This window comes from Mauremys reevesii, linkage group 17, assembly GCF_016161935.1.
Source record: "Mauremys reevesii isolate NIE-2019 linkage group 17, ASM1616193v1, whole genome shotgun sequence".
In the NCBI taxonomy this organism is placed as follows: Eukaryota; Metazoa; Chordata; order Testudines; family Geoemydidae; genus Mauremys; species Mauremys reevesii.
The window spans coordinates 13,546,955-13,561,216 of record NC_052639.1 but is presented as its reverse complement, the minus strand read 5'-3'; the positions used below and the strand labels follow the sequence as shown (position 1 = coordinate 13,561,216).

The window sequence follows — 14,262 nt, the reverse complement described above, 5'->3', positions numbered from 1 at the left end:
ACCCGCCGCCGAAGTGCCCCGAAGACCCGCGGCGGGGACCTCTCCTGCCGCCGAATTTCCGCTGAAGACCGGACTGCGCTTTGGCGGCGGGTCCCCCTTCGGCAGTAATTCGGCAGCGGGGGGGCCCCCACCGCAGGTCTTCAGGGCACTTTGGCAGCGGGTCCCGGAACGGAAGGGCCCCCCGCCGCCGAAGACCCCAGGCCCCCGGAATCCTCTGGGCGGCCCTGCTCTTCCTCCCTCCTGCCTACCAAGCCTGGCCCTGCTTTCTTCAAGTGCCATGTGGGCAAGAGGAAAAGTGTGGCCACAAGCACCAAACTTGTGGGCATCAGGTCAAGCAGTGAGAATCCCAACCCCCAGAGCCACTTCTAGACCCCCACCGAAGACCTGACTCCAGTAGGGAGGAGTCACCCAGCAGGAGGGAAATGATTCACTCTTACATAGCTGGAGACAGGAAAGCACTTTGAGCACCAGATCTTTACCACCAGCTAACACAAGGTCCCACTGAGATTTGAACTCAGATTGCAGGATTCAGAGTTCTGAGTGCTGCCTGTTACACCATGGGACCAGCTCATACTGCCTTCTCTGCACATTGGTGACTCTCACAGGGCTGGCTTGTGTAAGGGACTGTTGGCCCTTTACTAAAACTTAGTGGGGTTTTTGGTTGGCTAGTTTCCAGTCCCAATAGAAGGGGGAAGGGTCAATGGGAAATCAGGACCCTGAGACTGACATGCCCCTGGTGCAATGGTCACCAACTGGTAGGGAACAAGTGAGAATTTGTTAATGGAGAAAAATTCCTGGTGAAAATTGGCAAAGCTGTGGAGAGTTTGAAAAGTTCCAGTGAATTTACACATGGGTCTTTACACATGGGTCTCAACCTCAATTTACCTTAGGGCCAGTGCCAGTCCTCCCAGTGGGCCAATAATGTCACTCACACCGCCCAGAACCCACCCCCCAAAACTCTGCCCCTCACCTGCCTAAGGCTCTGGGAGGGAGTTTGGGTGGGGGAGGGGTTCTGGGGGGCAGGCTCTGGGAGGGAGTTTGGGTGGGGGAGGGGTTCTGGGGGGCAGGCTCTGGGAGGGAGTTTGGGTGGGGGAGGGGTTCTGGGGGGCAGGCTCTGGGAGGGAGTTTGCAGCGCTGTAACATGGGCGAGGCGAGTGAGGCACTTGCCTCAGCTGCAGAAAGTGGAGGGGCGCAGCTCTACCACAATCAGCGACGCTTCGGTGGCAGCTCTACCACTGCCACTTCTTCGGTGGCAGTTCGTCAGTGGGTCCTTCTCTCCGAGAGGGACTCAGGGACCCGCTGCCGAATTGCCACCGAAGGATGAATGAAGCGGCGGTGGCAATTCAGTGGCAGGTCCTTCCCTCCGACAGGGACTCAAGGACCCGCAGCCAAAGAGCCTGGAGCTGGCCCTTGCCTTGAGTACAAAAATTCCTTGTAGGGCTCTGGGAGTTTGGGTGCTGGGTGCAGGCTCTGGGCTGGGGCAGGGAGTAGGGGGAACAGGAGGAGGGGTGGGGGTGCAGGCTCTGGGAGGGAGATTAGGGTGGGCAGGAGGGTGTGTGTGGAGGGAGAGGGAGTTGGGGGCAGGTGTGTGTGAGAGGGTGCAGGCTCTGGGAGGGAGTTTGCGGGAGGAGGAGGGGTATGTGGGGAGGGGATGGTGGTGCAGGCTCTGGGAGGGAGTAAGGGGTGCGGTGCTTACCGGGGTGTCCAAGGTGGGGTGGGCTGGGGGGCCTCCACGTTCTGCTGCCCCCAGGCATCACCCCCGCAGCATCCCATTGGCTGCAGGGGCTCGGGGTGGGGAAGCGCGGAGGCACAGACCCACCCTGCCCTGCCATGCAGAGGGGCCGGCAGCCATTGGAGTGAGCAGGCAGATGCTGCTCAGCTCCGCTGCACTGCTGGGGCTCCTGGGGGGGAGTGCCTGGGGGCAGCAGGTGGGGCCAAGGGAGTGACCCGGTCCCAAAACTGCTGGAGCCCCACGGGTGAGACCTGGGGACCAGGACTGCCAGCCAAACTCCTTGAAGAGGAGGTGTCCCTCTCCTGTCAAAAACTGATCTTCCTCCTTCAGTTCAGTGACAGCTTGAATTGTTCCTTATCCCGGCAGAGCCAGAGGATTGAAAGCAGCAACATCAAACCCCTGTGTAGCTCGCAGGAATGAACATAAACACTCCCTGGTATCTGAGGAGATGTTTAGCTTTGCCCTTGGTCAACTACAAGGCCAAAGGGAAAGGAGGTGGCACCAAAGGGAAAGGAGAGTGAAACATGGCACATCATTGTTATGCCCATGGTGGCTGCAAAATCTTTTTATGTACTTCTTCTTATCAGCAGTGTATTATTTTCTCTGGCGTCTAGACCTTGACTATACCTTGGCCAAGAAATTTGTACCTTGATAAAATAATTGACTGCCCCTGGTGAAGGCAATGGACTTGACACCCACTGGGATGTCCCAACACCGGTACAAGTGCTAACAACATGGCTGCCTTTTAGCCATCGATTTTAATCGGGGCAATACATTGAAACAAACCCCTGTTAAATCATTTCTCAGCCCGAGTCCTTCACCCACATTCCCTAGAGCATTGGGCCACCACGTGGACTTTTCATTTCCCACCTCAATTTCACAGAGACACAATTTCCTTTGCACAGATCCATGAACAGTGAAACCTTCCTGTGTCTCTGGTCTGAACCAGGGCATTCGATTCCAGTGAACCCTTCTCTCCTGCAATGGCAATGGTCAGACAGAGGGGTTGTGGCACCTGCATCCCTGGCAGGAAGCTATTGGCTCAGCTCTTTCTTTCTGATGCTGCTGTTAGTCCATGTAACATCAAGGGTGGAATGCAAGGCTGAGTTCACGCACCAGCCCCCAGAAATATTTCAGTGCCCCAGAGAAATCCTGCCCCTGGAACAATGTGCTGGAGATTTGACTAGGAAAGGGACTGTCTGAATTGTCAGAGTGGGGAATGAACAACAATCTACAGCAATGTCGTTCACACAAACACACTCTCATCCTGCTCCAGCTGGAAGGGAAATGGGCAGGAATTCTCACTGTTCACCCAAGGGCACACTTACACTGATGCGCAGTCATGAGCGTGCTGGGGAAGCTGGTCTGAGCAATTTGAAGTGACAATTCAGTGAGAACAGAATCATCATGTAGTGGAATAATTGTATGTCAAGTAGTTGTGGCCGAGTGGTTAAGGCGATGGACTAGCAATCTATTGGCGTCACCCCGCACAGGTTCAAATCCTGCCAACTACACAAGCACTGTGCTGCTGTTATTATCACTCTAATCTTAGTGCCTGAGCATCCACAGTGCAAACTGGAGCCAGATCTACTTTCACTCTGTGGACACCTAAAATGCTGCTGTGGCATTGCTATAGCACTTTGGAGTAAACAGTGGTTGGAGGGGTTTTCCCATCCCTGTAATAGCTGCATTGACAGAACAATTCTTCCTTTTCTTTACCACTATCTAACCAGGGCTTAGGTCACCTTAACTCTATGGGTTGGGTTGGGTTGGGGGGTTCACACCCTGAGAGACGTCACTCTGTCAGTTCAGTGCCCAGCGTACACCAGCCCTTAGATCCCTCTTGGTATTTCAATGCAGGCACTGACCTGTGAGAGGAAAACATCAGCTCACAAACACACAGACTGAATTCCCCACATTTCATCTCGCTGCACTTTCCAGAAAGTCACGAAATTCAATTCATTCTTGATAGGACAGAGAAAAAATAAGTGACACTAAGTTTTTGGCTTGGGTAAATAAAATTAAGTGTTTAATTAATATAGTACAAATCTGTACTGATTCCTCTAACTAACACCACAGTGTGAAACAGGAACAGAGACAAAGCTTGTCAGTGACGACTAATTTCGCAAATGATCTTCCCATTATTAATTTCCACGCTGCCCCCATTGGAGGTCTGGGCACCTCCAGTGTCATTGCTCTGCATTCACCTGCCCCTAGAATTGTTCTCGGACATTCGCCTTCCTCTGCAGCGTGGGGCTTGGGTCACTTGCTGGAGGATTCCCTGCACCTTGAGGTCTTTAAGCCACGATTTGAGGACTTCAGTAACTCAGACATAGGTTAGGGTTTTGTTACAGGAGTGGATGGGTGAGATAATGGTCCCTTCTGACCCCTTAAGTCTATGAATCTAGTCCCAAATTTTAGTCCTGCTTTGGGACAGTGTCTGTCATGCAAGAAACTGCCCAGTCTGCGCTAGCAGTGAGGCTCCCTCACTAACAGCTGAAATCAGGGAGAGCTGTGTGAACTGCAGGGCCCCAGGGGTGCCTGAACAGGGGGAGAACAACACCCCAGGACTTTAAAAAATGGGAGGGCTCTGAAAGGGGAGGGGCCCAGCCTCTGTAGCAGGAATGCAGGGCAGGCGAGTTCACGACGGGCATTATGGGATACTGGTGGAGGCCATTATAGTGATATAATGACCAGCAGCATTTACACTGAAAATTTGTCACTTTAAGTTTGCTGCACAAAGCTCTAGGCCTCTCGTCAAGGTGGTTTTATTTTGTCACCAAAACAGGGCAATTTTGTCGCCAGACGTGGCATTGCAGTGTGTGCACCAGCCAAAAGCTGCCAACCGAGGGAGCGTTGTGTGTTTTTCACACACCTGAGCAATATAATGATGCTGAAATAACTTTGCAGTGCAGACCTGGCCAAAGATTCACACACACACAGAGCTTGCAAGGAAAACGTCACCTGCTCCTCTGCTTTGCAGAATTCAAACACAAGCAAAGCTTGTCAGGCCCCAGTGGGGATGGCAGAGAGTCAGGTGTGGGCAGACAGTGTGTTTTAGCCACAGGCAGGCACCATGGCTTAGCTGGCTAAAGCACCTGTCTTGTAAACAGCAGATCCTGGGTTCAACTCCCAGTGGTGCCTTGTTGATTAACTTTTAGGACACCTGGTATTGGCTACTGACAGAGGACAAAACACAGAGCTAGGTGGGCCTTTGGTCCAGCCCAGTGTGGCTGTTTAAACTGGGATTGAGGAGAAGGGTGAAGAGGAGCAGGCTCTGGTTGGGAGTGAGGAGCAGTGAGCATAGGAGGGACTGAGGTTGGGTCTCAGGGCACTGGGAAAAGAGGGGACGTGGGTTTAGGCTGAAGAGCATCTTCATTTGGGGATCCAGCAGGACAGGGAAGGCAGCAGGTGATTCTAATTCCTTAGGGATATTCTGTGTGTTCGTGTGTGTGTGTGTGTGCAGGGGAGGAACATGCTCTATGCCCAGAGGCCTTTATTCCTTCAGGCTGCAAGGACAGAGGGGCTGTCAGGAAGTTGCCCCTTCAAACCCAACAACACAAAAAGGCCCTTCTGAGGAAAGGAAAAATCCTGCAGAGAAAAAGTAACCTCCAAGAGGACTCCAGCAAGACAGTGTAAGATCTTGGGGAGTAGTTTATCACCTGACCAGGGACTTGAACCCTGGACCCTCAGATTAAAAGTCTGATGGTCTGCCAACTGAGCTAACCAGGCTCCCAAAGCAAAAGAGCAAGTTGGTGCAGAGGAGAAACTAGTCAAGAAAACAAGAGCGGGAAACACTAGGGGAAACCTGCTGCTCTCTCTGGCCTGGTCAACACTACGAGTTTATATCGAATTTAACAGCATTAAATCACATTAACCCTGCACCCGTCCACACAACGAAGCCCTTTATATCAATATAAAGGGCTCTTAATACCGATATCTGTACTCCTCCCCGACAAGGGGTGTAGCATTGAAATCGATATTGCCATGTTGGATTAGGGTTCGTGTGGCCGCAATTCGACGGTATTGGCCTCCAGGCGCTATCCCACAGTGCACCATTGTGACCGCTCTGGACAGCAATCTGAACTCGGATACACTGGCCAAGTAGACAGGAAAAGTCCCGTGAACTTTTGAATTTAATTTCCTGTTTGCCTAGCGTGGAGCGCTGATCAGCACAGGTGACCATGCAGTCCCAGAATCCAAAAAGAGCTCCAGCATGGACCGTGCGGGAGATACTGAAGCTGATCTCTGCATGGGGAGATGAATCCGTTCTATCAGAACTCCGTTCCAAAAGACAAAATGCCAAAACATTTGCAAAAATCTCCAAGGCTATGATGGACAGAGGCTACAGTAGGGACTCAACACAGTGCTGAAACTTAAGGAGCTGAGACAAGTGTACCAGAAAGCCAAAGAATGAAATGGATACTCACAGAGGGAGGGGCGACTGATGACTGTAGCTATCCCACAGTTCCCGCACTGTCCGAAAACCATTTACATTCTTGGCTGAGTTCCCAAAGCCTGAAAGGTCAAAAACATTGTTGTGGGTGGTTCCGGGTATGTGTCATTCCCCGCCCCCGTGAAAGCCGAGGATAAAAATTGTTTCTCACCTTTTGTCACTGTCACCGTATGTCTACTGGATGCTGCTGTGAGACACGGTGCTGCAGCGCTACACAGCACCATCCTCTTCCCTTCCCTGGCGGACGGCAGACGGTACAGTAGGACTGGTATCCGTCATCGCTGTCCCATGAGTGCTCCTGGCTAGCCTCGGTGCGATCAGCCGGGGGTGCCTGGGCAAAAATGGGAATGACTCCCAGGTCATTCTCTTCTTTAAGCGTCTGTCAGCACCATCCAGTAGACATATGGTGACAGTGAAAAAAGACTGAATGGGCTCCATGGTTGCCGTGCTATGGTGTCTGCCCAGGCAATCCAGGGAAAAGGGCACAAAATGATTGTCTGCCGTTGCTTTCACGGAGGGAGGATTGAGTGACGACATTTACCCAGAATCACCCGTGACACTGTTTTTGCCCCATCAGGCATTGGGATCTCAACCAAGAATTCCAATGGGCGGGGGAGACTGCAGGAACTATGGGATAGCTATGGCATAGCTACCCATAGTGCAACGCTCTGGAAATTGACGCTAGCCTCGGTACATGGACGCAAACCGCCGAATTAATGTGTTTATTGTGTCACCGTGTGCACTCGACTTTATACAATCTGTTTCCAAAAAACAGTTTCTGTAAAATCGGAATAATCCCGTAGTGTAGACATACCCTGAGATAAACAACTTTGGTGGCTAATTGAAAGGCTGATGATTCAAACCCAGGTGAAGATGGAGGTGTTTTTTTTTAAGTGATGAGCATCCAGTACATTTTAACAGGCAGAAAAATGCCTCAATGCTGGTCTAGCCTCATTGGGCAAGCATAAGGAACACTTTTGCCGGTGGTATAGTGGTGAGCATAGCTGCCTTCTAAACAGTTGACCTGGGTTCAATTCCCAGCCAATACAGGGATGTGATATTCTCTCCTTTGGGAGCTGGTTTAATTTCAATCATGTTGTATCACTTTATCAATGGAATGACAGAATCCATGTGCTGCGGGTCACTCAACACACAATGAAAGAAGAAAGGGGTGGGACTATACAATGAGCTGTTGGAGTTATCCTGGCATTACAATGTTTGGTTAACTTCTTGAAAAAGTATTTCCTTTACTTCCCTCTCCCTTTTAGACTCAGAGCCTTTAAGGTCAGAAGGGACCAGTGTGATCATCTAGTCCGACCTGCTGCACCACGCAGGCCAAAAGACCCCACCCACCCACTCCTGTAATAGACCCGGGAGGGGAGGCAGCTCTGTGCACTGCCCCTACCTCAGGCAGCACATGCAGGCCCTCTGCTCCCCTCCCCCCATGGGTGTGCAGAGATGTGCCAGCAGCACTGAGGTGGCTCCCTGCCCACTCTGCCTCCGTCCCTCTGTGCCACTCCCAGAAATGGCCGGCATGTCCCAGCATCCCCTGGGGTGGGGGGAGTGTCTCCATTCATTGCCCCTGCCCCGAGTACCGACTCCGCAGCGCCCATTGGCCAAGTCACACAGAAGAGCCGGCCGCCATAGGCCAACATCCAAGGGCAGAGGAAGCCAAGCCACAAGGCTTCAAAAGGTGACTGGCCAAGATCCTCTAGCTTTCCCCTGCTGATGCCAAGGCTTTTTCCTCAGCTCATTTCACCACCCTCTGCCATGCAGGGGTTGGGGTTATCGCAGGTGTTACCCAAAATTGGGCCAGCCAGTAAGCAAAGGGAGGACTAATGACCCACCAGAGTTTGGCAGAAAGCAGCACATTTATTATACTGACAGTTAAGCTTAAAATAAGCAGGGCAGGGGGGAGTCACACTCGCACTCGCATACTCACGCTCCCAGGACAGGCACAGCGCTGGAGATGTCAGGATTCTGCAAGGTAAGTGTCCCACAGCGCAGCTATGGACGGTGCGATGAAGGTAAGTCTCCCTGAGGCACAATGAAATACAACGCAGAGAACCACTGGCCAGGCGCTCCGGGCAAAGGGCCTCACTGGAGCTACAAGCTTGTGAGTGCTCTCCTGAGCACAGGGCCCCTTCCCCTTTTAAGGGCCTGCACCTCATGGCCTGCGACTAGAGATGACTTGGCTGCATCTGGTTGGTCACACTCCACCTTGGGCAGTGTCCATGCTCTGGGTGCGTGAGTGCTGCCTAATTAGAGTCCCAGACACCTTGTCTACCTGGGAGCTCTTCTGCTCTTCAACCAGCCCATTCATCCCACGAGCATTCCAGTAGGGAGCGGGAGGGAGAAAGCCACTTCACAGGCATTCAGAGAGGGAGAGGAGACAAAAGTGGGAGCAGGGGAAGTATAAGAGACCTTTTGAGCATAGAAATCACTGCTGCTCCTACAACAGCAGGGACAGGCCAGTAGGAGCTGGGAATAAGCCACCATGTTTCTGCCTGGTTTCAAACCAGGCACCTTTTGCGTGTTAGGAAAACATGATAACCCCTACACCACAGAAACTTTGCCACAAGGCTCTGCCCCTCCCTTTATAAGACCATAAGAATGGCCATACTGGGTCAGACCAAAGGTCCATCCAACCCCGCATCCTATCTGCCAACAGTGGCCAATGCCAGGTGCCCCAGAGGGACTGAACCTAACAGGTAACGATCAAGTGATCTCTCTCCTGCCATCCATCTCCACCCTCTGACAAACAGAGGCTAGGGACACCATTCCTTACCCCTCCTGGCTAATAGCCATTCATGGACTTAACCTCCATTCATTTATCTGCGAAAAGAACAAGGAGCACTTGTGGTGCCTTAGAGACTAACAAATTATTTGAGCATAAGCTTTCATGGGCTAAAACCCACTTCCTCAGATGCCTGCAGTGGAAAATACTGCAGGAAGATATAGATATACAAAGAACATGAAAAAATGGGTGTTGCCATACACACTATAATGAGAGTGAGCAGCTAAGGTGAGCTATTATTAGCAGGAGAAAAAAACCTTTTGTAGTGATAATCGGGATGGCCCATTTCCAACAGTTGACAGGAAGGTGTGAGTAACAGTAGGGGGACAAATAAACATGGGGAAATAGTTTGACTTTGTGTAATGACCCATCCACTCCCAGTCTTTATTCAAGCCTAATTTAATGGTGTCCACGTTGCAAATTAATTCCAAATCAGCAGTCTCTCATTGGAGTCTGTTGTTGAAGGTTTTTTGTTGTAATATTGCAACTTTTAGGTCTGTAATCAAGTGACCAGGGAGGTTGAAGTGTTCTCTGACTGGTTTTTGAATGTTATAATTCTCGATGTCTGATTTGTGTCCGTTTATTATTTTACGTAGAGACTATCTGGTTTGGCCAATGTACCTGGCAGAGGGGCATTGCTGGCACATAATAGCATAAAGAGCTAAGTCAGCACCCGAATAGCACTTTTTTGGGCCTGCTGCTTCTCTGTCTGGGAAGTTTTTGTCAGCCCTGGCACACGAAAAGAGCATCATTGCAAGCACCCATGAAGGCGAGATGAATTTTTGCCTGCCTTGCTCAGCTTGACTTGCTTCCTTACCCCATTCCTGTCTCAGATCCTGGGTTACCTGGTGGCTGAAGATGGTCCATTGTCTCAAGCGGTGCCAGAGCCTGACACAGTGCCCCTGGGCAGCCTTTGCTCTGCACATGCTGGTCATGCACACTTGCAAATACTTTAAAGCTCCTGTCAGTAAGTTCTGGGGACAGTTGCTCACCTTCAGAGGAAGCTCCCTAAAATTGGCCTGTCTCACCCAGTGGTACATTGACCTCTGTTCAGATTGAGCCAATCTGTGGCCGCCGCCGCTGTGAGGGCAGCCACTGTTGCGGATGAAGCCATCCTGCAAGCACCTTCCACCTAGCCACCCACTGAAAATCCTGTAGGGTGTAAGGTGGGAGTAGAAGAACACTAGAGGGGGGGGCTCCCCCTTCCCCCACCATCGGCCATCCCATACCCAGTGCTGCACCCAGTGGGATAAAAAAAAATACGGCCATATCGGAAGAGTCAGTTGCGTTCTGTGCGGTTGCCCCATCATTCCCCTCAGGCCTGACCTGCCCTCCAGCTCAGCCACTCACTGAAAATTGAAAAAGAAAACAGTAGAGCTATAAAAGTCGTCAAAGCCCACCAAGCCCAACCCCTCTTCTAATACGGCAGAAAAGCCGCACTTCTCCTGACTAGGTAGGGATGTCCTATTGCCGCACAAGAAGTGGAAGGCCATTTAATGTGTATAAATGTAAAGTAATGCACATTGGAAAAAATAACCCCAACTATACATACAACATGATGGGGGCTAAGTTAGCTACAACGAGTCAGGAAAAAGATCTTGGAGTTATCGTGGATAGTTCTCTGAAGATGTCCACGCAGTGTGCAGAGGCGGTCAAAAAAGCAAACAGGATGTTAGGAATCATTACAAAGGGGATAGAGAATAAGACTGAGAATATATTATTGCCCTTATATAAATCCATGGTACGCCCACATCTCGAATACTGTGTACAGATGTGGTCTCCTCACCTCAAAAAAGATATTCTAGCACTAGAAAAGGTTCAGAAAAGGGCAACTAAAATGATTAGGGGTTTAGAGAGGGTCCCATACGAGGAAAGATTAAAGAGGCTAGGACTCTTCAGCTTGGAAAAGAGAAGACTAAGCGGGGACACGATAAAGGTATATAAAATCATGAGTGATGTTGAGAAAGTGGATAAGGAAACGTTATTTACTTATTCCCATAATACAAGAACTAGGGGTCACCAAATGAAATTAATAGGCAGCAGGTTTAAAACAAATAAAAGGAAGTTCTTCTTCACGCAGCGCACAGTCAACTTGTGGAACTCCTTACCTGAGGAGGTTGTGAAGGCTAGGACTATAACAATGTTTAAAAGGGGACTGGATAAATTCATGGTGGCTAAGTCCATAAATGGCTATTAGCCAGGATGGGTAAGAATGGTGTCCCTAGCCTCTGTTCGTCAGAGGATGGAGATGGATGGCAGGAGAGAGATCACTTGATCATTGCCTGTTAGGTTCACTCCCTCTGGGGCACCTGGCATTGGCCACTGTCGGTAGACAGATACTGGGCTAGATGGACCTTTGGTCTGACCCGGTATGGCCTTTCTTATGTTCTTATGTGTTCGGTCTCAGCAGCACTCGTGGAGCAGAGGGAAATACCTGGCTGAGGAAATTCCCCACAGATGGGTCTTGAGCATGACAACCTTGTAGGTAATGACAAGGTCCACTTACGCCACTGGCCAAACCATTCCTCACAGGCCAGCAACCATTTCTCCCAGTTCGCTCCCACCATGTCCCCAACCGAACGTTAGAAGGCCCAGCCATCAACCTGCCCACTCTTGCATCCCTCCTCTTCCGCCCTGACTGATAGGGGGGAGTATTGAGCCTCCCTCCCTTAGGCCCTTCAGCATCCCTGGGGAACACCAACACTGCCCAAGTGACTTTGGGCCAGTAGGTCAACCAATAGGGCTGCCTCCTAGGCCAGGCTGCAGCCCAGCTTCAGGACTCAGCAGAAATGGCGCTTGCATCCCTATCTACAGAACTCCAGGCATGGCCAGGCTTCTGGATCAAACGTCCCCTCTTGTGCTCAAGTCACAACAGCTAGTGGGCAAAAGACAGTCTTTCATGGCATTTGAGAAAGCAAGATAGAGCCTTGGAAGACCCAGCAGGGTTTGTGGCACAGGGGGCACAAGGAATTGTCCTCAGATCCCACCGAGACTTCAACTCAGATTGCAGGATTCAAAGTCCCCAGTGCTGGCCCGTACACCATGGGACCAATAGGGAACCCCCAGACCTCTGCCGAGGATGACTCTGTGGGGGCAGCCCTGCATTTACTCACCAAGTTGTCATGCAGCAGTTTGCTGCAGCTCCCAGAGGCCTTTCTTAATCCAGACTGAAAGGCCAATAGGCATGTGAGGAAGTTGCCCCTTCAGTCCCAGGCAGTACGTGGCCCTTCCTAGTGAAAAGAAGTGATGTCAAATAACATCCTGGAGAGATTCTGTCTTTCATTTTGAGGGGAAACTGTTCCCTCTTCATCTGACCAGGGACTTGAACCCTGGACCCTCAGATTAAAAGTCTGATGCTCTACCAACTGAGCTAGCCAGGCTCACATTTAACAAAAGCAAATTTCATGCAGCAGAGAAACTCGTCATGAAAATGTGGGCAGGAAACAATACAGAAAACCTGCTACTCTCGCTCTCTTAGCAGTCCTAGCCCCAGCCTGCTCCTCCATCCGGCGCCCTGAGGCCTTATTCTTTTTTAAGTTAGCTATCAAATCCAGGAGAAAACACAGATATACGAAGCAAAACGAAATCACAAACAGAAATGTCATTGGAAATACAGAAATAAAAAAGGAAAATGCAATCCCCATCACTTTACCGTGTCGGGGCCATTCCTGTATCGAGAGCACCCGCTAAGGTACATGTGTGCTTACGAGAAAGCTGGAGGAACTCATACCACAGCCAGAACATGAAACTTGACTGCTTCCAGGTGCCGCAGTAAAACCCTTTCCCTGCTGTGATGTTGCACTCCGTGTGATTTTATGAAAATATGCTAATGAGTGTGAATATAAAGTGACTGGACTATGCTTCATGCAAAAGGTCTCTTGTAAGGTATCATTACAAAGCTTATAATCTACTGTGTGTGTTCATCCTATTTGTATGAACTGATCATTCTTGGATCTGAAACTAGAAATATGAACTATAACTCTGAGGTCCTGTTGTAATGATGCAAAGTGTGGGCCATTAGTAGTGGTTTGGACTCTTGAATGCTCCCATTAACCAGGACAACTGACTGGAGATGGCTCTGTCCTGCACCATCTGTGAGTCAGGCCAGGAAGAATGAAGGCTTATGGGGTCTCACAGGACATGTGACCATGTCACCTGGTACAGGAATCCACCTTAAACCTGGGGCTCTTCCTCAGGAGAGAGACAAAAAATTCCTGCCTTGTGCCAAAGCTGTATAAGGGGGTGGAACTGAACAAACATGGCTGCAGTCATGAGACATCCCCTAGCTACCACGTGAGCTGGAACAAGGGCTGTACCAGGTGAAAAGATTGGGCCCAGACAAAAAATAAGTCTAGTCTTTGCCTCTCAGTCTGTGCATATGGGACCTTTCCTCCAGTGGTGGAGGATTCTCCCTTTCATCTACTCTTGTCCCAAGCAGCACAACTGGTGGGAATCTTAAATGTACAGAGGAGTCTTAGGAGCAGAAAGCCCACCCAGACCTTCCATGCAATTGGCACTTGCCCCTCACTGAGCAGGATTGAAACTCCTGCAGGGTCACATCCTCTCTGGGCATGAGCAAAGCAGCAGGGTGAAAGGAACCTAGATATGCTGGGAATTGAACCCAGGACCACATACATGCAAAGCATGTGCTCTACCACTGAGCTACATCCCCAGATGGATGATGTGGGCTATAGGTTACACTCAGAGCCCTCCTGTTTCCAGAATATCCAGTGGCCTAAGAGCAGCATGAGGGACACATTCCCGGCTCTGAGGCCAAATCTGCTGTCCTGGAGGCTGCTGGTTCTTGGGGGTCACATTTCAGCAGGGCCAGATTCGATGTGTGGGGCAGAGAGAGTGGGTGCCCTGGACTCAGGGTGCAGAGATACACTCAGCCCTCTCCCCTGCTTTGGGTGGGGGGTGCTGCCACCCCCTGCTGGAAGGTAATGGGAGGGGAGGGGTGCTGTGAGTCGCTCACCGCCTGACTCTGGTGGTAGCAGTGGTGTGGGAAGCTCCAGGTGTTTCTAGGATCTGCTCTTTCCACCTGCCTGTAAAGTCCAGCTTTCCCCAGTACGTTCACTGCGGTGCAATTGGGTCACTGTTTCCATGGCTGCACAGCAAAGAATCACTCCCAGTTTCCCGTCTATCTGCGGCAGGATTAGCCTGTGTCAGTGATTAATGAGGTGGATCTTGTTGTAAATTGTTATTCATTCCCCACCTTGACAATTCACACAGTCAGATTCCCAGCACCTAAGTGATCCTGGTAGCAGGAGTTGGGTC

At 50.7% G+C, this 14,262-nt stretch overlaps 4 non-coding genes across 4 annotated transcripts; 2 read left to right on the top strand and 2 right to left on the bottom strand.

Moving 5' to 3' along the window:
• The first annotated feature begins 3,164 nt into the window (after positions 1-3,164).
• TRNAA-AGC lies at positions 3,165-3,246 on the top strand. The gene has a single exon. It is a non-coding gene; the product is annotated as a tRNA-Ala (tRNA).
• A 1,556-nt stretch (positions 3,247-4,802) lies between these two features.
• TRNAT-UGU lies at positions 4,803-4,876 on the top strand. The gene has a single exon. It is a non-coding gene; the product is annotated as a tRNA-Thr (tRNA).
• Positions 4,877-12,292: 7,416 nt separating this feature from the next.
• On the bottom strand, positions 12,293-12,365 carry TRNAK-UUU. Its single transcript has one exon. It is a non-coding gene; the product is annotated as a tRNA-Lys (tRNA).
• Positions 12,366-13,585: 1,220 nt separating this feature from the next.
• Positions 13,586-13,657, bottom strand: TRNAA-UGC. The gene has a single exon. It is a non-coding gene; the product is annotated as a tRNA-Ala (tRNA).
• Between the last annotated feature and the right edge of the window lie 605 nt (positions 13,658-14,262).